General features: G+C 52.1%; 1 protein-coding gene across 8 annotated transcripts in view; it reads left to right on the forward strand.

The window, feature by feature from the left end:
• Nucleotides 1-22,466, forward strand: part of LOC129496708 (uncharacterized) — a 283,680-nt gene that overhangs the window by 89,836 nt on the left and 171,378 nt on the right. The window lies entirely within an intron of this gene.

The following is a 22,466-nucleotide window of genomic DNA, read 5'->3' on the forward strand; positions in this document are numbered from 1 at the left end:
GTGGATGCACATCCCACTGTGGGAGGCAGACAGTCCAAGTATTGAGTAAGCGCGGTAAGATTCAGTCCTCATAGTTTTGTGATAAGTGGGTTCCAGATAATCCAGTTATGAAATGAGAGATCACGTCCCTGTGAGGTTAATGAAAAGTGAATTATCTGGTGGGGCATGTTGATAATGGGGCAGGCTGTGCATTTGTGAAGGCAGGGGGATTAAGTCTATTAAAACAGTTCTGGCTTGGAAACATGGTTTCTTAGCATCAGCAAGAAAAGGAGGGATTGGGTAAGCATGTTTGTGTCCCTAGAAGAAGTTCTGTGTAAAGTAATTTTTTAAATGCCTTAAGTACCTTTGCTCTGCCTATAAAGGTTCAGAGCTGTGGCAAGGCTCTCAGCAAGGCAGCCCAATCCAGAACTTTTGACAGATGTCCTGTGTGAAGTCATTTTATTTTTATTTTATTATTTTATTTTATTTTATATTTTATTTTATTTTAATTTTTAGAAAGATTTTATTTATTTGAGAGAGTGACAGAGATAGCGACAGACACAGTGAGTGTGATCATAGCAGGGAAGAGAGGGAGAAGCAGGCTCCCTGCTGAGCGGGGAGCCTGACATGGGACTTGATCCCAGGACCTGGAGATCATGACGTGAGCCAAAGGCAGACCCTTAACTGAAGGGCTCCTTTGTGAAGTCATTTTAAAAGTCATAGTAAATGATTTTAAAAGTAAAAGGTCATAAACCTGCATAGTGTAAGAATACTGTGAAATTAATACATTTTTAGTTTGGAGACTTGCCTTGTATTTTGCGAGCTGAAATAAAGAAAACTCTGAATTTAGGGTGACCTGGGTGGCTCAGTGGTTTAGCGCCGCCTTCAGTCCAGGGCATGATCCTGGAGACCCAGAATCGAGTCCCACGTCGGGCTCCCTGCATGGAGCCTGCTTCTCCCTCTGCCTGTGTCTCTGCTTCTCTCTCTCTGTGTGTCTCTCATAAATAAGTAAATAAAATCTTTAAAAAAAACAAAACAAAAAAACCCCCTGAATTTAAAGAGTGAATTCTGGCTGGTTCAGTTGGAGGAGCATGTGACTCTGGATCTCAAGGTCGTGAGTTTGAGCCCCACACTGGGTGTAGAGATTACTTAAATAAATAAAAAAAATTAAAAAAAAAGGAATCCTCTTTTTGTCGCAGAAAGTAGAGAGAGTGAAGCTTATATTATACCTGAACTTGTACTGAAATGATAAGGTTCTAGATCATCATGAGATTACTACTTCTCCGACATCCTGTCTCCGTCCCCAAAGACATGAGCTTGAACTTGCCCTCATTCCTGGACAGCGGTAGCAAGTGTCTGGAGGACAGAAGGAAAAGCCAGCTGTGCTGTGCTTGCAGGGTTTCCCTGTAATTCTGATGTCACGATGAAAGCTGTTAGAATGTGAGAAGAGAGTTGTGGCTGATGAGGACAGCTTGGGGAGCCTCTCTGAGGAGCGAGAGCCTGAGCATGGGTGGGAAAGAATGGGGTGCAGGTGCGCTGCAGGGTAGTGCATGGAGTAGGGAAGATGGTGCTGGGGGGTCCAGAGACAGTGGCTAGGGGGTGCCCAGCCCCAGCACCAGGCCTGTCTCCACGTGCCCTGTAGCAAAGCCCAGCGTTTCCTTCTGGCTGCTTCTCTTCTGGGTACCAGTTGCATCATTTGTGGTCTGTCTCCTCCATGGCTTTTGCCTCCTCCTGACTTTGACCCATGGTGACCTCTCTGGTCTCTTTCTACATCTCCTTCCACCCTCGGAAGTAGGTTCTGCTATCATCCTTGTTTTATTGCCAGGAGACAGATCAAGGTATGTGACTTGCTCCAGGTCACACAGAAGATCAAAGCCAGGCATTCAGCCTCCAGGGCTGTTTTCTTCACCTAGATGACGCTAAGGTGTGCTGCCGCTGCGGCTTCTCCCCCACTCTCAGCTCTGGCTGTGCCATCTTGTGGGTATATCCACCTGACCTTGATCAGCCACTGCTGGGTTGTCTGCAGGTGCCCAAGACTGGCTGGGTGTGCTGAGAGGAGAGGTGGGGAGGGCTCGGTAAGCTCAGCTGCTCACCCCCATGTGCCCTGAGCCACGTGGGATCCCTGGGGTCATCCCAGCCTGCTGGGCCATGGTGCAGAATGGAGGGGCTTCCTGAGATTCCCTGTACCTGTGCTGGGTTCTCCACACCGTTGTCATCATCAGTAGCAAGTACCCCTGGACTAATGCTTTCATTTCAAGATAAGCCTTTGAGCAGGATACAGGTTCCAGATACAACTTTTCTGACCTCAGGGTGACAAAGGTGTTTGTTGCCTGGATACCCAGAGATTGGGGCATTGGGGGTGCTCACAGGCATCAAGATGGCTCTGCCTATAAAGGCTCAGAAAGGTGGCCTTTCTGCCACCTTGGCTTCTCTCTGCCAGCTTCCCTCTGCACCAGGCAGGCTGCACAGCCCACTGAGATTTCTGCTTCTAAGTCCTACTGGAACAAAGCTTGTGGTGGCAGCCTCAGCCAACATCACACGTCCTTTCACTCTTAGCCCCCACGAGCCATTGCCATGTCCTGCTGTGTCTGTTAGTTCAAAGTTCAAAGTTCTGAGGAAGAGGGAGACCCCAGCCAGGATGTGCATGGAACACTGCCCTTTCACTTGGCAGGGTGTGGCAAGCAGGACAGGCAATGATAGTTGTCCCTAGTTTATTTATTTATTTTTAAAGATTTTATTTATTCATGAGAGACACAGAAAGAGGCAGAGAGGTATAGGCAGAGGGAGAAGCAGGCTCCATGCAGGGAGCCCGATGTGGGACTTGATCCAGGGACTCCAGGATCATACCCTGAGTCAAAGGCAGATGCTCAACCGCTGAGCCACCCAGGCATCCCAGTTGTCCCTAGTTTAATATCACTGTCTCCACTCCATAGAAGGGAAAGCTAGGATGGAGAGAGGTCAAGTAACCTGCCTAAGGTCACACAGCCAGTTGGGGATAGAGCTGTGATTAGAATTCAGGGCCACCAGACCCTATAGCCTCTTTCATGGGAGGTTGAGAGTCTCAGGCCTAAACTCACCTCCTCTCCTTTCCTCCACTGGTCTGTTCAGTTCCCCAGGCCTCTCTATGCCTGGTTCCGTCTCTCATTTCTGGAAGGGTAATGCCTCAATATCCTACTTCCCACCCAGCCAGGCAGAGGAGCAAGCCACAAAAACTACCGAAGTGTGTATTTGAATCTGGCCTATTTGCCAGTCACTGCACTGAGCTGCTTTATGTGGACTTTCTTCTTTGATTTTCAAAATAACCTTATAAACTAAGTACTATTAAAAAAAACCTCCATTCTGGGGCACCTGGGTGGCTCAGCTGGTTAAGCATCCAACTCTTGATTTCAGCTCAGGTCATGATCTTGGGGTCATGAGACAGCCCTGCATTGAGCTCTGTGCTGAGTATGGAGTCTGGGATTCTCTCTCTCCTCTTCCCCTGGCGCCGCAACCAAACCCTCCATTTTTTCCTGGGGCTGTAAAGTATAGCACGGTGACCATAGTTAAGAATGTCATATTGTATATTTGAAAGTTGCTGAGAGAGTAGATCTTAAAAAGTTCTCATTGTAAGAAAAAGATTATTTTTGTTAACTATGTATGATGATGGATGTTAGCTAGACTTATTGTGGTGGTCATTTTGCAATATATGCAAGTATTGAATCATTATTTCATACACGTGAAAATAATATGATATGTCAAATTATATCAATAATAAAAATTGACAAGCTTTGAGGCTTGAATTTACAATAGAGTGATTAGAGTTAATAATACTATGTTATATGCTTGAATGTTGCCAAGAGAGTAGATCTTAAATGTTCTCACAACAAAAAAGAAATGGTACTTACGTGACAGGAAGGAGGTGTGTTGGCTTATGCTGTGGTGGTCATCATTTTGCTATGTATAAATGTATCAAATCAATACGTTAAATACCCTAAAATTATGGAATATTGTATGTCAGATATATCTCTATAAAGCTGGGAAAAAAGGGGTGCCTGGGTGACTCAGTCGGTTAAGTATCTGCAGGGTTGAGCCCCTGCATCGGTCTCCGTGCTCAGTGGGGAGTCTACTTCTCTCTCTCCCTCTGCCTCTGACCCTGCCTGTGCTTGCTCGCTCACTCTCAAATAAATAAATTTAAAGAAACGTATTTTTTAAATATTATTTATTTATTTATTTTTGAAGATTTTATTTATTTATTCATGAGAGACATAAAGAGAGAGAGGCAGAGACACAGGCAGAGGGAGAAGCAGGCTCCATGCAGGAGCCTGATGCAGAACTTGATCCCAGAACTCTAGGATCACGCCCTGGACCAAAGGCAGGTGCTAAACCGCTGAGCCACCCAGGGATCCCCTAAAGAAACTTATAAAGCTGGAAAAAAAACCCAGCATCTATCCACTTCACAGATGGGAAAGAGATGTAAAAATGTCAAGTAGGTTATTCAGGGTCTCTTAGGGCCAGGATTGAAGGTTACCCGGAGGGAGTGACATCTGAATCTGGAGCTGCTCCTGCTCTGGGAGCAGGGGAGTTAAGTAGGTGAAAAGTCCTGGCAGGATTGTAAGGGGGAGTTGTGGGGAGAGGAAGGGTGTTCCAGCTGAGGGAGAGTGCGAAAGCCTGAACTGTCTCCTCTGTGCCCCACCTGGGTGCTGCCAGGTGGGAAGATGGAAATACCCTTTAGGACCACAAGCATCTCAAAGATGAGGCCTCTTCTCACCTGTGTTTGCCCAGCATCCAGCCCATGGTCAGGTGTGTGTTATGGCTCCCAACTATTTCTAGGCTGGGGAACCTTCAGGGGAGGTGCTCAGTGACAAGCAAGAGGAGACAAGCTGGGAAACATTGCTGCACCCCTTCCGCCAGCACCTTCCCTTGCGCCTGGCAGATGTTCCAGGAAAATGGGCCCTGGGATGCTGCCCTTTGCCTGAGTTTGGATACGGCATCCAAAGATCATTCAGCCAGCGTCTCCCAAACTTTGGGGGGCCGCACATGTCTTCGAATTGCTTGGGAGAGCTCTTCCTGCAGAAAGTGTGCATACTGCATCCACGTGATTCCATCTGGAGTGTCCTGGACACCTTCTCCCTGGAGGCCCACCTAGGAGTTTGCCCCACGAGGAACCCGGAACCCTGGCTGGACGCTCTCCCTCCTGACTGTCTGATATGGGCTGGGTCCGATGTCCATTTGGGAAAACTTGCAAGCCCACTCTGCCTCTCCCTGTGCCTGCAGCTGGTTCCTGAACAGTTCATCCTACTTCCGAGGGGTTGTCATCAAACCAGAGGCCCCGAGTCTCCCGGTCCCCAGAGTCCTCCCTTCAGCCAGTTGTGCTCCAGCCCTGCCCCTTCTTTTCTCTTCTGCTTCTGCCAACTGCCTGGGAAAATCCAGAGCATCCAGGATCTCCAGTGGGAATGGCTCCCATTCCTGGCCAGCCCCCGCCCTCCCCCGCCCCTTGCATGTGATCTTCCTTCCTGTCGTCCTATCCAGTCAACTACTTCAGAGCAAGAGTTTTTTTAAAAAAAGATTATCACTAGGACTTCTGTTTCCAGTCCTCTCCTGCGTTCATTTTCCTTTCTAGTCTGCTTCGATTACATCATTTCTACCATTCTCTTGCTAAACTCTAAACTGCCTTTCCACTTTGCCCTTTTGCTGCTCCTCCTGAGCCAAACCCCAGCCCTAGATTGCCTGGGGGCAGGAATCCTCTGAACAGCCCAGTGTTCACCAGGCATGCTTTCTCTCCCCATCTCACGCTTCTGCTCTGAAACTCCCATCCCTCCCTCCCTCACTGGGCTCTTTCTGACTTCTCAGGAACGCTGGCACTCTGAAAGAGGACCACAGTCCTTAGGGGCAGTGAGAGGAGGGAAGAAACTGAAGTGAGTGGTCCTCAGCAGTACTCAGGAGAATGCAGTGTGGACACCCCCTCTTCCACGATCCTGAATCCCCCTGTGGACACCTTTCCTTTGGGTTCCTGGAGTCACGGGCTTGGATACCCTCTGTGGGGCTTAGCCCTTTGATCCTTTACCTGTAAAGATGGCAGACTCAACAGAAGGGTGGGGTGCCCCCACCCCAACTTTGAAGACCCAGCTGCCCTCCATCTAGCCCTGGTCCCTGAGCACATGCCTTTGGGTGACTGGGCCACCCTCCTTCACTTGCACTTTATGGCCCTCATCTGGGCGTGAAGTCAGGGTTAGAAGTCCTCTTGATCTTCAGGGACTGTTTCCAACCTTTGCCTCTTTCCCCTCCACACCTCAGGCTCAGTTGAGTGGAGAGTCACTTGCTTAGCTCCCTCCAGGGAGATCCCTCCACCTACCTCTGCTCTACCTCCCCCTAGACTTCAGCGTTCCAGATAGCCCATGCAGCCACCTGCCTTCCCCTTGGACATCTCACAGGGATCTCAGAAGCACTGTGTCCAAAACTCAGTTCTTGATTTTATTTCCCCCCTATGTGTTCCGCTGCCCGCTTTCCCTCATCTCAGCGCCTATCTGCCCTGGAGTCACCCTTGTTACCTCCCTTCCCCCCTCCCCACTTCCCATCCATCACTGAGCCCTGACCTTTGCCTCCTCAGGGTCTCATAGATCCAGGTGCCAGTCTTCTCTCTGCTGTGCCCACCTCTCCACATCCCCCCACCCCACCCCGGGGGAGCTCCAGGAGCAGGTGCTCTTTCCTCTGGTCCTGGCCCACCCCATCCCGACTTCATCTACTCCTCTGATCACACCTCTCCCTGCTGAAAACCCATCAGTGGGGCCCTTATGGTGTCAGGCAACAATGTAAACCCTTTATAGGACCTCCAAGGCCCTGCCTTTCCTGGGTGCTCTGTACCTAGACCTTTTGGTTTCTTGCAGTCCCCTGAACTCATCTCTCTTCCTGGAACATGTCACCTGTCCTGCCTGACAGCCACCACCACTGTGCCTGGGAGTGGTCAGTGATTACCCCTGTAAGGGGCATACTGGGCACACATGGAGCAAGCAAGAAGCCAGAGCTTGGGGCTGCCCTCAGTTCCTCACCTGGCAGGTGGGATGGTACACATAGGAAACCAGGAGCAAGGGTGAGATGTATGCATAAACCTTCAAGTGAGATGTATGCATAAACCTTCCCCACAGGGACACTGGTGAAGGCATGATTCTTCTGCCTAGGCCAATCCAGAGACCTCTCCCAACGTCATCGCTGTCTTCATTGGTGTCATCATCATCCCTACCACCAGCAGATACCACATCTAGTGTTCATTGAACATCAGGCATGTGACCAGCTTTACACATTTTACCTTAGTAGTCCTCACCATTGTCCTGAGACTCAGCAAAGGGTAATCACCTCTTTGGGATGTGTTAATGGGCTGAATTGTGTCCCCCTCAAATTCATATGTTGAGATTCTCACCCCTGTCCTCAGAATGTGATTGTACTTGGGGAGGGGGCCTTTAAAAAATATTTATTTATTTATTTATTTATTTATTTAGAGAGAGAAAGAGGCAGAGACACAGGCAGAGGAAGAAGCAGGCTCCATGCAGGAAGCCCGATGTGGGACTCTATCCCAGGTCTCCAGGATCACACCCCAGGCTGCAGGCGGCGCCAAACCACTGAGCCACCGGGGCTACCTTAAAAGAAGTCCAGTTTTTTTTTTTAAGATTTTATTTATTCATGAGAGACACACAGAGAGAGAGGCAGAGACACAGGCAGAGGGAGAAGCAGGCTCCATGCAGGGAGCCTGACATGGGACTCCTCCGGGTCTCCAGGATCAGGCTCTGGGCTGAAGGCGGGGCTAAACTGCTTAGCCACCTGGGCTGCCTGAGAGGGGGCCTTTAAAGTGGCCATCAAGGTCAAAGGAGGTCAAATGAGTGGGTCCTAATCCAATATGGCTGGTGTTGTTACAAGAAGAGTGATGAGAACAAGATAGGCACAGAGGGAAGACCGTGTGAAGAGAGACAGGGTGGATAGCCATCTGCAAGCAAAGAGAGAGGTGTCAGAAGAAACCAGCCCTGCTGATGCCTTGATCTTGGCCTTCCAGCCTCCAAAACTATGAGCAGAGAAATTTCTGTTGCAGCTGCCCAGCCTATGGTACCTACTATAGCAGCCCGAACAAACATACAAGATCTGAGGGCTGAGAGAGACCTCAGAAGTCATCCCATGCTTGACCCACTTCTTTTTGCTAAAGGAGAGATGAGCCCAGAGAGAGGGGACATGCAAGGCTATAAAACAAATCAAAGACAGGATGCCCAGCCCAAGACTCTTCAGGATGCCAGGGCTGAGGTGCTGGGGCACGTGGATCTGGAGGAGGAGGGGACAGTGACACCCTCCTGGGGGTAGAGCAGGAACAGTGTTCAGTAGTCACCCTTCATCCTGGAGCTCAGTTATCGGACGTCAGCTGTGGGGTAGCAGGTGATAACTCTTGCGTATTGTCACAAGATACTAGTATAAGGCTACTTCCTTATACTAGTGCCCACCTCATTGACTTCACTCTATCTCATCTTGTAGGTGTGTTCTCATCTCACATCATGGCCAGCAGGATGGTGTGTATGCTCAATAAGACTGTTGAAGAGAAAAAGACCACATTTGCATACTTTTTACTACCGCATATTATAGTTGAGTTTATTTTTTATTTTTTTAAAAATTTATTTATTTATGATAGTCACAGAGAGAGAGAGGCAGAGACACAGGCAGAGGGAGAAGCAGGCTCCATGCACCGGGAGCCCGACGCGGGATTCGATCCCGGGTCTCCAGGATCGCGCCCTGGGCCAAAGGCAGGCGCCAAACCCCTGCGCCACTCAGGGATCCCTATAGTTGAGTTTATTATTATTAATCTCTTACTGTATGGAATAAATAAACTTTATCCTAGTGTACATGGATAGGAGAAAACATAGTATGTGTAGGCTTCAGTACTATTGTGGTTTAGGCAGACACTGGGGGTTTTGGAACTGGGGGTCTTGGAGGAAGAAAGGTGGCACCTGGCCACCTGCCGAGAGGTCCCTGAGAAGTCTCTTGACCTGAGAGGGGCAGGTGAGGGCATTGAGGTGAATTCAGAGGAGTGTGGAAAGACGAAAGGCTCGACATAGGAAGAGGGGAGGCTGCTTGACCCTCCCGCAGGACCTTTGAGTTGCCCTGATGGAAGTTGTTACAAGAGCCTGAGAGGAGTTCAGCTCAGTAGGAAGAAGTGGCCAAGAGACGGGTTCCCACAGGAGGCATGGAAGGTGCCAAAGTGGATGAGCAAATACTCATTTGGCACCCACCTGAGTGCAGGCTCAGTTCTGGGGCCTGAGACCCAGCAGTGACCAGACAGACCTGGTCCTGAGCCTCTCCGAGCTCACCCTTGGCCAAAGGCATGGTTCCACCTGCAATCCTCCCAGAGGCTAAGGAGAGGTTCCCAGGGCTCTGAGAACACTGCCCCAGTGGAAGCTTCAGGAAGGCTGGAGGGCAGAAGGAGGGAGAGTGTAATCACTCTGGGCAGAGAGGGGTTCCGGTGCTGAGCCTGCTGGGCTGGAGGAAGTGATGAGCGGATGGCACTGGGCTGGCCCGACCCTGAATGTCCCTGCAGCAGGAGGCTGGTTATCATGGCTGCTCAGACCAGAGCAAAGGCCTTGAACTTTGCCCTGAGAGCGATACAAAGCCACTGGAAGGGTTTAGGTGGGGGAGTGATGCGACTCCCATTTATGTTTTGAAAAGACCAGTCTGGCTGTGGTTGGACAGGAGTGACAACAGGGAGGAGCTGGGAGTGTGGAATGGGAGGAGGGGAAGGAGGACCGCGGGGCCTGGCCAGGGGATGGACCGGGGCTGGAAAGCGGTGCTCGCATGTGGGTGTGGGGGTACAGTCGTCAGGCTGCAGAGCTTGGCTGGGCTGGGAATGGTGGAGGCTGGCTGAGGGGTGCTACGGGTGCACCAACGTCACTCACTACATGGAGATCAGGGGTCATGGTTGGGCACATACAGCGTTAGGTTCCTGAAGACATACAAGGGGCCTGGAGAAGCAGGTGGATAGACTGGTCTGGAACCCATGGGGAAGATCTAAGCAGAAGGCTTAATTTGAGAATTAGGCCCAGGTCATGGGAGTGGATGTAGCTACTCAAGAAATATGTATACAGAAAGAGGAGGAGAAGCCTGAAACAGAGCTTTGAGAAATACCCACACCTACGGAATAATCATCAGAGGAGGCGCTTCTTTGAGCTTTCTTTTTTTTTTTAATTTTATTTATTTATTCATGAAAGACCTAGAGAGAGAGAGAGAGGGAGAGAGAAAGAGAGAGAGAGAGAGAGAGAGAGAGAGGCAGAGACACACAGGCAGAAGGAGAAGCAGGCTCCATGCAGAGAGCCCGACGTGGGACTCCATCTCGGCCCTGGGCTGAAGGCGGCTCTAAACCACTGAGTCACCCGGCTTGCCCCTTCTTTGAGCTTTCTGGTCTGTAAAATGGGTACAACGATTTGAGATGTGAGTTGAAGCACATACAGTGTTGAACACAGTGTTGGTGCTCATTGGTGGTTCTTGCATGTGTGATGGCCCCACAGTGGCCGCCTTCTTCTGACACGTTGATTTAAGGGCCCTTCAAAAGATGTGACCTGAGACTTGGCTTGGCCATCTTTGCCGCTGACTGCAGCCCTGCACCAGAGAGTAGGTTCTGTTACCGCACTCCATCATTGCCCCTTGCTACCTGCTGAAAAGCATGGGCTCGGCCAAGGTCTCTGTATCTATGTGAGGGATGCTTTGAACCCAAGAGCCTACTAGAGAAAGGATGCACAGCAGGGGACCAGGCCCTGTGGCAGGACCCTTTACAGCAAGAGCAGGGAGATTGGCAGGCATCCCTGGCTCCGCCCTTCAGTGCTCTGGGTAGGCACCCCCTGCCCCTCCCCCCCCAGGTCTGCAGGTGTCTGGAAAGGGAGAAGGTGGCTGGAGATGGGGAATGTGAAAGGAAGGGGCAGGCTTGAGGATATGCTGGGGTCCCCAGGCTTGGGTATGGATACGCCGGGTCCCCCCCCAAGTCCCTCACACCTCTCTGTGAGGCTGGTGCCAGGTCCCCTGCCTCTGATGGAGGGAGTCTGACTTTGACCATCTTTGGGGAGCTGGACTCCGGGCTCGTGGGTGGTGGCTGAAGCAACGCCGCCCCCTCGCGGCCGGCCCTGCGGGTGCAGCCGGTGGGTGTGTGCCCGAGCTCAGCGCGGCAGGGGCACCCCACCCCACCTCTGCCCAGGTCGGCCTCTAGTCCTTGGCTGACTTTGGCAGCCTGGCAGCCAGCCTCCAGCTGTGTGTACCTGAGTGGCCCTTTGTTTTTGGCCTACGCTAGCTTCACTGGTGGGTGTATCTCTGTCCTGCTGGCTTGGGCTGTCTGTCCTTGTGTCTGTGATCACCACCTCCTGTCTCTGTAGACTTACCTCAGTGTCCACCTCACTTTCTGCCCGGGTCTCTGTTTCACCTTCTCTTCTGTCTCTGACTCGCTCCTTGCCGCCCTCCACTGTCCCTGTGTCCTGGAGCTGGGGTCACAGCTGCCCTCCCCCTCTAGCGTTGGACTGATTCTTGAGAAGACTGGACTTTTCAGTTTTTTCCATGATGAGTCAGGAACTCCTGGAGGGATAATGGCTCAGGCCCCACCCAGTAGTGACCTCAGAGAGGATGCAGGAGGTCAGAGAAGCCTTTGGCCAGGCTGGAGACTGTGACAGGATTTTCCAAAATATGCTCATGAGGCCGCCTGGGGCTGAGTACATTCCAGTGGACATCTGAGAAGAAGAATGAGTGAGTTGGCTGGCCACCAGCGCGGGGCTGTGCCGTGGGGGCTGTTCTGGCTGCTGTCTGCGTGAAGGCTTTCCTATTCTCCTTAATACTCCCCAGGCTTTCTGCTGCCTCAGGGCCTTTGCACAAGCTGGTTTTCCCTTCTTGGAAGTCTTCCCCTAGGCCTCATCTTATAAACTACTTTTTCTAGGAAGTCTTCCCTGATTTGCACTGTCTGCGATGGGGCCTTCGTCTGGGCTGGGAGGCAGCACGCTCTACTTGGTTAATACTACCCAGTGGCAGTTCCTCCCTGACTTGGGTAGCTCTTGCTATATCATCAGTGTTTGGCCTTTCTCGGCTCTCTGTAAGTACTTGTTGAAAGAACATTCTGGAGTCCCACCTGGTCCCACCAAATGTTGTCTCCTCCCTGAAGCCTCTCCTTCCCTCTCTGTGCTCCCACAGCTCCTAGGACGGTGCTGTCCAATATAGCAGCCAGTGGTTAGTTCTATGTGACTATTTACATTTAAATAAGTACATTTAAGTAAAATTAAAAATTCAGTCCTTAGCCACACTCGCCACGTTTTAAATGCTCAGTGTCCGCTGTGGCCGGGAGGCTACAGACGTGTCAGGTGGTGCAGATAGAGAACATTAGGTTGTGACAAAGTTCCATTTGTCAGCACTGTCTTGGAACAATCTTTGGAAGCTGCTCCTTTTCTGAGATTTCTTCCTACCCTGAGAGGGAAAAGGACCATAATGGGTCCCCCTCAGGATCCCCAAGGCCTGGCACTGTCAGGTAATATACATTTTTGGATGGATGGATGGGATGGATGGTGGCTTGGCCCATTGGGGTCCCGGGGACCTGGGCAGGGGACAGAGGGGTGCAGAGTTGCCTCTGAGCTGGCCAGGGTTGCTGGCTGTAGGTCTGTGGAGATGTTGCTCTGCTCCAGGTTCTGCAAACAAACAGAGGGCCATTGGTGCCTCTCAGCCTGAAAACCTGAACTTGTGAGTGGCTTTCCAGGGACTTGGAGGTTCCTGCATGTAGGGTGTTGGCCCGCAGGCCAGACTAGGAGGCCTCATGTTTTGGGGAGAGCTCCGAGCTGAGCTGTAGGTGGAAATAGCCAAGTTGGTTGACAGTGAATGAACTGTGGAAGGGGTTCCAGTCCTCAGGGGCTACCCTTTTGCAGAACTGAGCCCCAGGAGAGACCCCTGGGAAGGGCAGGGGCAGCTGCAAGGTGAGAGTCCAGCCCAGCCCAGGGCAGGGAGGACTTGAGGCAGATCTCACCAGCAGTTGGGCTTGGACAGTCATGATAGTTGAGGTCAGAGCAGGGATCTGACCCAGCAGGAGCAGGGGCAGGGGTAGGGGCAGGAGCTCATTGAGGGCCTCTGTTCTGTCCCAGTGAGCTCCTCTCCACTCACTACCCTAGAAGGCTCTGGCAACAGTCCTGTCTAATTTGGGCTGCTCTCAGGGGAAAGGGACCTGAGAACCCCTGGGCGGGAGAGAGGGAGGTCAGGCCCACCACAGACACACATGCACACGCACACATCTATACAAATGTGCAGACCCACTCTCATTCTTACAGACATAATGACAAATGCTCACATGTGCATATGCTTATAGACACATACACACACTCACACTCAAATACTACCCCCTACCCCCAGTGCCTTTAAGTGCTCGCTGGATACTTGTCATTTCGTCTGACAAGCTTGGGACTGGCCTTCAGGAGACAGGACAGGGTGAGGATGGGCACTCGTGTCTGAGTGAAGAGCCAGCCAGCAGTCTGAGGCCCCAGGGATGCAGCAGGAATTGGAGGAGCCCCTGCCAGCCTGCAGCAGGCACAGCTCCCAGGGGGCAGAACTGAGTCAGGCCTTGGAATTTGGTGGCTTTCTGGGGAGGGTGGTGGGAGTTTTACTGTGCATAGACACTTGCCAGGAACACTGGGGAGGAGGGGGACGTGGCCGGCCCACATGCCAGGTAGCAGCCTCTCCCAACCCCCACTAGTTCTGGCTGTTCCTTTTAGGCTCTTCCCCCCACCCGCTGGTTTCTCAGCATCTCTGTGCCCTAGATGTTCCAGGAAAATCTCCTGTCTGGCCTCTGGCCCAGAAACAGGCCCCGGGAGGTGGTGGGGGCAGGGCTGTCAGTTCATCCTCTGTCTGTTGGCTCCTCTGGGCTGGCAGCCTGGGGGGGGTGGGGGGTGGGGGCCTACCTGTGGGCAGCCCAGGACTGTGGAGGAGGGGTGGAGTGGGGAGGGTGAGGACCAGGGACACTTATAGTTTGAGCCCTTTCTGGGGGTGTGGCTGTGTCTTAAGGTGGCTGTGTGGCATGAAGCAGGCTGGAGGGACAGCTTTCCTGAGGTTCATGCGTGGGTCTTGGGTCTGCTGGGAGCCTGGACTTGTGCCAGGACCAGGGACTTCCCCAGGTGGGGAGGGGTTTGGGGCCAGCACTCAAAACTTGGAGCCCCAGAATATATCCCAGGGAAGGGTAAAGGAAATACTTGAAGGGTGACCTCTGGTGCATATGAGGGCAAGGGGCCCACCCCCCTTATTTTTTGATGGGTCCCAAAATGGGTCCAGCCAGCTGGTAGGTCCAGGGAGCTGGACCTCCTGTGAAGGCTGCCGTTGTCTGGCCGTGTGACACTGAGGGTTGGGGTTAGCTTCTTGCTTCACTAGGAAGCTCTGTTGAGAAGTGAGTGGACCATTTATAACTGAGGGGGGCTATGCAGGGTTGGGGGGTGGCACACGATGGGTGGGAGCTCTGGAACCGACAGTGAACCCAGTGGTGGACTCTAGCCCAGGGCCCCTTGGACACACCTGAGGCTACTGCCTCCAAATTGAAGGCTGGCTCCGGCACTGAGGCTGGAAGCCCACGGCAGGGCAGGACAGGGCCAGGGTGCCCTCTGAGTCCCAGCTCCAAATCCCTCATTCACCAAGAGCTGAGGGAACTCTGTGGAGAGGCATGGGTTTTGGCCCTGGGGAGGGGAGTTCAGGTCCCAGCTGGGGACATGGTCCTGTCCCCGGCTTCTCTGGGCCTCAGCATCCTTGTCTGTGAGGAGTGGGGTGCCAATACCGTGTGGGGCATCTTTGAACCCATGTGTGGAAGTGCCTGGCACATAGGGTGAGCTCCCCTCCTCCTGTGTTCCCCCCAGCTGTCCTGGAACTTTCCAGACTAGGTAAACAAGGACTGTAGGAGTGCTTCCTCTGGCTGGCACAGCCCATGGAGACTTTGGGAGACACAGCTTTGCACGCCTACCCCCCTCCTATGTCTGAATCACAGGCAGGCTCACCTGGCCAGCTGTGGCCCAGGGAGTCACCACTTGCCACCCGTATGGCTGTGCGCTCTCCTTCACCTGTGGTGGCCACCTGGGTGCCAAGATTTTCAACCAGGGGTCAGGGGCAGTTTCTGTGGTCTCCCTGACACCCAGCCGGGCAGGGGCTGCAGAGCCCATAGAACAGTGCCTGTGTCTGTGCAAGGAAATTGTCTCCTGGAGGAGATTTGAGCCTTGTGGGGTGGAGAATGTCAGGTAAAGTACCCGTCTATGCTCGTGGGTAGGTGGAGCGTTCCCAGTCGGCCTCCATGCCCAGGAGGGAAGGCATCACGTAAGCTCTCCTGCCTTCCCACCCTCATGTCCCACCGTTTGAGAGTCTCCCTGTTGGAATAAGCGCTGGCTTCTCTTAGCAGCACCTTGATGTTGGTCCTGAGGTGGTGGTCACATGCCACCCGCTCATTTTCTAGATGAGGAGACCAAGGCCCAGGGGGACACTGTGGGGGTGGGGGTGGGAGAACAGAGCAATTAATTCAGCAAATGCATGTTGAGCACTCCCTGTGCACCAGGTGTCGCCAGCCACGTGCCAGGCACTGGTGGGTTCTGGGGTCTGGGTTGGGGAAGCCTTAGGCTTGCCCTGGACGAGGGCACGTGGCTGTATCAGAATGTCCCAGTGGAAGGCCTGGGTGGCTCAGTGGTTGAGCATCTGCCTCCAGCTCAGGGTGTGGTCCTGGGGTCCTGGGATCAAGTCCCGCATTGGGCTCCCCTTGGGGAGCCTGCTTCTCCCTCTGCCTATGTCTCTGCTTCTCTCTCTCTCTGTCTCTCATGAAGAAATAAATAAAATCTTAAAAAAAAAAGAACATCCCAGGACTTGGAGCTTCGGAGGGCTGAGGGGAGGGAGTGAGGCAGGAAGAAGAGGCTGGCCTAGGCTGTGGATTCCCAGGATGGCGGCAGCTCTCCCAGGTCAGCCTGTTGTCCCTCCTCGGGGCTGTGACACCTGGGGTGGGAGACTTAGCCATTTGAGCAGCCTTTCTGTTTGTGTCTGTGTGTGTTTTAATATTTTATTTATTTATTTATTTATTCATGAGAGACAGAGAGAGAGGCAGAGACACAGGCAGAGGGAGAAACAGGCTCCCTGCAGAGGAGCCCTATGCAGAACTTGATCCCAGGACCCGGGATCACAACCTGGGCCAAAGGCAGATGCTCAACCACTGAGCCACCCAGGTGCCCCGTGTTTATGTTTTTAAAATCTGCTATGAAGTGATTGCACAGCACGGAATCCATAGGGTTGTTACGAGTTCATATATGAAGTGTTGAGAATAGTGTCTGATATACAGTAAGTGCCACGTAAGTGCTTGCCATTATCATTGTGGCAGCTGCTTCCCTGGCCTTTGGTGCCTTTGGTTTGGTGCGTTGATCAGATACCTTCCTCCCTGGAAAGTGGCTGGAGAGGAACAGCTGTGGAGGAGACTGAGGTTGGGGGTGGGGGTGGGCAGTTGCTTGCTCTCTGTCCTCTGCCCAGACTTGGGCAAAGGGAAAACTGGTCAGGACCCAGCCATAGTCTGGCCCGGATTGGCCACTGCCTCTGGGGACACAGAGCTGCCTGGGCTGGGAAAGAATGGGCCTGCGAATGGGACGGGGAGCCCCAGTGATTCTTTTGAAGTTACACCATGCTATAAGTTTTAAGAAACATATAAAATAAGCAATGAAAGTCCCTCTCTAAAACACTTTCAACCCCTTAACCACCCTCAACTCCTTTTCCAAAACCTACTCCTCAAGATTAAGCACCGCTAACAACCTACCCTGCATCCTTTCTAGACCTTTTATGTTTGATAATAATGTAAATATGCTCACATAAATACTCTTTTTGTTTACAACAACAAAAAAGGGAAGACGGTTACCTAATATCACACATTATTCTGCAGCCTGACTTTTCCCACTTCACGAAGCATCTTAGAAATCCTGCCATGTCACACATATGGGCTCCTCCGTTGTCTTTACTGCGGCTAAGACTTCACAGCATAGCTAACCAGGATTTATTTCACCATTTCTCCCGTAATGGACATTCTGGTGGTTTCCAATTTTTTGCTATTACTAATAGTGCTGCCTGAAACATCCATGTACATACATCTTGTGTCTGCCTGCAAGTTTTTCTGAGGCTAAATTTCCTAAGAGGAATTGCAGAGCGGAAGGGAATGTGCATTTAAAATCACCAGGGTGAACAGGTGGGCATCTTTAGGGTTTGCTCTTGCAAACACCCATGTGTGTACCTGCCTGTTCAGGGACCAGAGCCCTGTCGTGTGGGGAGCTCGGTGCCTGTAACCCACGTCCCCATGCTGTCTCAAGGCTGGGGGAACCTAGCACACTTACTGCCCTCTGCCTCCCTCACCGGAGGCCTCAGCGCTGCCCCACTCTCTTACTAAATGTTCCCAGTCCATTCATTTCCTCTCTCTCTCTTTCTCTCTCTTCTACAATCGTTCTGTACCTTCACTCTTGCTGGAGCCTCCCTCTTCACTCTTGGCCAATGACCTCATTTCCCAGGTCTCTGAGAGAAGAGAAGCCACCAGGAGAGAATGTTCACGATTGCCTGCACCTGCCCACCTGCCCACTTGCATCAGTGCCAGCGTTTCCTATCTCTTTCCTGGGCTAGGGCAGCCCTTCTCATCTACACAACCAGATCTTTAAAAAAAAAATTATTACCGAGATATAATTACAAAGCATAAAATCCACCCTTTTAAAATGTGCAATTCAGCGGTTTGTAGCGTAGTCACAGAGTCCTTCAACCATCACCCCTACCTAATTCCAGAACATCTTCATCATCCCAAGTGCAATAGCAGCCACTCCCCGCTCTCCGTCTCTGCAGCCCGTGGCAAACACCAACCTACTGTCTGCGTGGGGAAGCCTGGTCTCTGCGAAGTCACCTGCTCTGGACGTTTCACATAAACAGTCATACAAGATGTAGCCTTTGGTATTTGGCTTCTTTCACTGAGCATCACGTTGCCGAGGTGCATCCCTGCTGTAGCCCCGTACCGGTACTTCTTTCCTTTTTCTGAGCAAATGCTATTCCATGGTGTGGATAAGACGGTGTTTTGTCTGTCCCCTCGTTAGCTGATGGATGGTTGGGTTACCACTTTTTGGCTGTTGTGAACAGTGTTGCTATGAACATCTGTGTACACCTTTTCGTGTGGCCATATGTCTTTCTCTCTCTTGGGTATACCTGGGAGTTGGAATTGCCAGGCGTATGCTAACTCTGTGTTTAACTTCCTAAGGAAACCACCCAACTGCTTTCCAAAGTGGCTGCACCATTTTATTTTATTTTTAAAGGCTTGCCTTTTTTTAAAAAAAGATTTATTTATTTTATTTATTTATGATAGACATAGAAAGAGAGAGAGAGAGAGAGAGAGAGAGAGGCAGAGACACAGGAGGAGGGAGAAGCAGGCTCCATGCAGGGAGCCCGACGTGGGACTCGATCCCAGGACTCCAGGGTAGTGCCCTGGGCCAAAGGCAGGCGCTAAACTGCTGAGCCACCCAGGGATCCCCGACTGCACCATTTTATATGCCCCCCAGCAGCATACAAGGGGTTCGAATTTCTCCAGGTCCTCACCCACACGTGTTACTGTGTTTTTGATTCTAGCCATTGGGGGGCAGGGGAGGGGAGGCAGATGCGAAGTGCTATCTCATTGGCATGAACAACCGGATCTCATTCCTTTTCACCTGCTTGAGGAGGACAAGTGCTCTCGTGACTCATCCCTACCTCTCTTCCCATAGCCTTTCCCCTCTCTCCCCAGTTACGCCCGTCGCTGTCAAGCAAATTCTTATTTTTCTCACCTTAAAAAAAAAAAAAAACTGAGGATGGCTCAGTTGGTTAAGCATCTGCCTTTGGCTGAGGTCATGATCTCAGGGTCCTGGGATGGAGCCCAGATTGAGCTCCCTGCTCAGTGTGGAGTCTGCTTCTCCCTCTCCCTCTGCTACTCCCCCAGCTTGTGCCCTCTTTCTCCCTTTCTCTGAAACATAATTCCTTAAAAAACCCAACCAAACCTCTTGACCCCATCTCTTCTCCAGCTACCTTTAAAAGAATTTAAACATTTTATTTATTTATTTGGGAGACAGTGCACATGAGCAGAGGACAGAGGGAGAGGGAGAAGCAGGCTCCCTGTTGGGCAGGGAGCCTGTTGCAGGGTTCTATTCCAGGACCCCAGGATCATGACCTGAGCTGAAGGCAGGTCCACCGACTAAGCCACCCAGGTGCCCCTCCAGCTACCTTTTCATCTCCTGCCTCCCTTTTATAAAAACAAACAAACAAACAAAAAAACACCAAAAGATTGTCTCAGCTTGTTCCCAGTTTCTCTCCTTTCATTCCTGCTTATACTTTCTCCTAGAGGCTTTTGTCCCCACCCTGTCACCAGAACCATTCCTCTCAGGGTCACTGTTGCTCTCTGCATTACAGAAGCCAGTAGACTGTCCTTAGCCCTGACTTGCTGATCAGCAGCTTTTGACATGGTTGCTCACTCCATCCTCTTTCTTGATGTGGGTTCTGGTACACCGGCCTTCCCGCAGGACCCCCTTTGCTGCCTCGGCCTCCTCTTCCCCCTCCTCACTCTCTTGTGCTTTCCTGCAGCACTTCCCGATGATTCTGAGAAGCTGAGGACTCCCTGGCTCTGTCCCTGGTCCCTTCCCTTTTCTTTCTACCCACCTGGATCTCATCCAGTCTTATGGCTTTAAATGTCACCCAAATGCTGATGACTTTTAGATTACAGCTCTAGGCAGTCCCCCTGCCCCCACCCAGCTCCAAACCCCTTCATCCCACCCCCTGATAATAGGCAGCTCTGACCTGGCAAGTATTGAACTCCCGGTTCCTCCCACCAAGTCCACCAATTCCAAGTCTCAGTAAGGACAGCACCAGTCTCTCTGTGGTTTAGGTCAGACCCTTGGATCAACCTTGCCTCCTCTTTTTCTCACATCCCAGCAATTCCTGCCGCTCCTCCCAACCCACTGCCTCATGTTCCCCCTGGGGGCCAAGCTGCCACCATCTCCCGCTTGGGGCTTACAGTGGCCTCTTCACGGTGTCCTTGTTTCCACTCATGGTTGCTCACCCAGAGAGATCCTTTTAAAGTTTTGTTTATTTATTTGAGGGAGGGAGGGAGGGAGGGAAGGAGGAGGAGGAGGAGGAGGAGGAGGAGGAGGAGGAGGAGGAGGAGAGAGAGAGAGCTAGAGCACAGGAGGAGGAAAGGGAGAGAGAGAAAATCTCAAGCAGACTCCCTGCTGAGTACAGGGCCTGCTGTGGGGCTCCATCTCATGACCCTGAGATCATGACCTGAGCCAGAATCAGCTGGAGGCTTAACCAATTGAGCCTCCCGCCCCAGGAGCCTCCAGAAGATCTTTTTAAAATGCAAGTTGCATTATGCCAGTCTTCTGCTCAGAACGCTGCAGTGAAGCCCCATTTTGCAGGATCAAAGTCCCTGCAAGTGGCCTCTGAGGTCCTACAGGCTCTGGTCCTGCCTCCTACCACTGTCCCGGCCCCCTCCCTTAATCCTCCCTGGTCCTTTTCTGTTCTTCAGACACAACAGGCACGTGTTGTTTCTTCTGTCTAGAATGTTCCTGCCCAGAAACCCACAGGGCTCTCTCCTCATCTCCTCCCAGACTAGTCTCTGAGATCATGTCTGACCACTCTCCCTACAGTCACAACCCCCAGGGGCACTCCCCACCTGCTTCCTGATTTCTCCCCCCCACCACCACGCTTACCCCAGTCACATACTGTATGCTGTATGTGTTGGCCTTATGCATTATTTGTTTCCCTTCTAGACTGTGAGCACCGTAAAGGCAGGGCTTTTCGTCTGTTTTGTTCACTGCTGTATACGCAGCCTCTGAAATAATGCCCGTCACACAGTAGGTGCTGAATAAGCCTTTGTCCAATGGATGACTGGATGCCAATGGTCTGGAAGTTCTTGCAGACACTGAAGGACGGCCCCTCCCTGCTATGCCATGTGCAGCTAACAGGTGGCACTGTGACCACAGAAATGGCAGGCTCCTCGGCCACTTTTTTTTTTTTTTTTTTTCCCCAGAAATGCACTGTTCTAGATGCCCCTGCTTCGGAGGTCGACTGCCGAAAAGTGTGTATGACACTGTATGTGCTTCCAGGCCAGTCTGGTGCCTGTTTCTGGAAGGATTCCAGAGGCCCTGTCATTATTTCTGGGCTGAAGAGGTTGCCCAATCTGCCTTCCCCTTCCAGCTCTAGGCCCAGGCCATGGTGAGGTGTAGGGGCCAGGCAGCCAGCTTTACGGAACTGGCAACCGGGTGGATTTGGCGAGACCCCGGGGAATCTTTCAGAGCCCTGGCAGAGGGGAGGGCTTCCACCACCTGCCTGCTCCCTGCTCTCACCCATGGGACCTGTCCCACAGTTCCCAGGCACCCTTGTGCACCAGGGTCTGTCCAGCCCTGACCATTGTCTGCAGTCAGAGAGCCCTTCTTTTTCTCCTTGGGAGGTGAGGCAAGCTAAGGCTTCCTAGCCCTGCCTTCCTGCTGCTTCTCACCAATGACATGTAGAGGTGTGAGCAAGGACCCTGGACTCAGATCAGGACCCGATCCTGGCTCTGCCATTTGCCAGCTGGGTGATCTTGGCCAAGTGCTGAACCTGTTTGTCATCTGTCCAATGGGAGAGACGTGTCTGCAGGTTAGATGCTTGTCACACACCTGTCTGGTTCTGGGCTGAGGCAGACTGATGCTCTCAGTAAGCACTGTTCCCACCTTGAAGGCAGGTAGTGGGGGACTGACCTGGCCCCGAAATCATCCTAGGAGAGAGGGCCGGTGGCTCGGCCATTCATTGTTCATTCACTTATTCTAACAGCTGTGCAGTGTGCCTCCCGTATGCCTTGGGCTGTATAGGTCATGGGACCAAAAAAATAATTTGCTCCAACATTCAAGGAGCTAAGTATTAGTGGAAGAGACAGGACTATGTGTAAACAAGTTAAATAACAAATATGAGATAGAGCACAAGAGATGTCAGCAGGCTCCTTACAATGCATTGCTCAGTGAGCAGGACAGACCAGAAATGCTGAGGAACTGAGGCTGTTGTAGTCTGGTGAGGCCATTGCAGGCTTGGAGGTGGTGGGGAGGGGGGGTGGCAGGCAGACGGAGGCCATGGCTGTGACCCTGGCTTTGGAGGGAACCAGCCTGTGATGATGTCTGCCCTCCCACCTTTACGGTCTTCTCCCCATGGCCAGGTCAGGGTCCAGTTTCTAGTTTCCATGGGTCAGGCTGGAGGTGTCCTGCTGCCTGCCCAGGGCTGTGGCTGGTGTCAGCTGAGGCCACCTGGAGTTGGACGTAGCCCTCACCTAGGGTTCTAAGGATGGGGCTGCTGTGGACAGACACAGAGCACAGCAGGATGATGTCCTGAGCAAAGGGCAGCCTGGTCCCACTGAGGCTTGGTGGAGGTGGTGGGGGAGGCTGGGAAGGAGTCATCATGAGGATGGGGAGCTCCTCCCTTGGGGGAGGGTATCCATTATGATACCTCAGATGCTGGAG

This window comes from Nyctereutes procyonoides, unplaced genomic scaffold, assembly GCF_905146905.1.
Source record: "Nyctereutes procyonoides isolate TBG_1078 unplaced genomic scaffold, NYPRO_anot_genome, whole genome shotgun sequence".
NCBI lineage: Eukaryota > Metazoa > Chordata > Mammalia > Carnivora > Canidae > Nyctereutes > Nyctereutes procyonoides.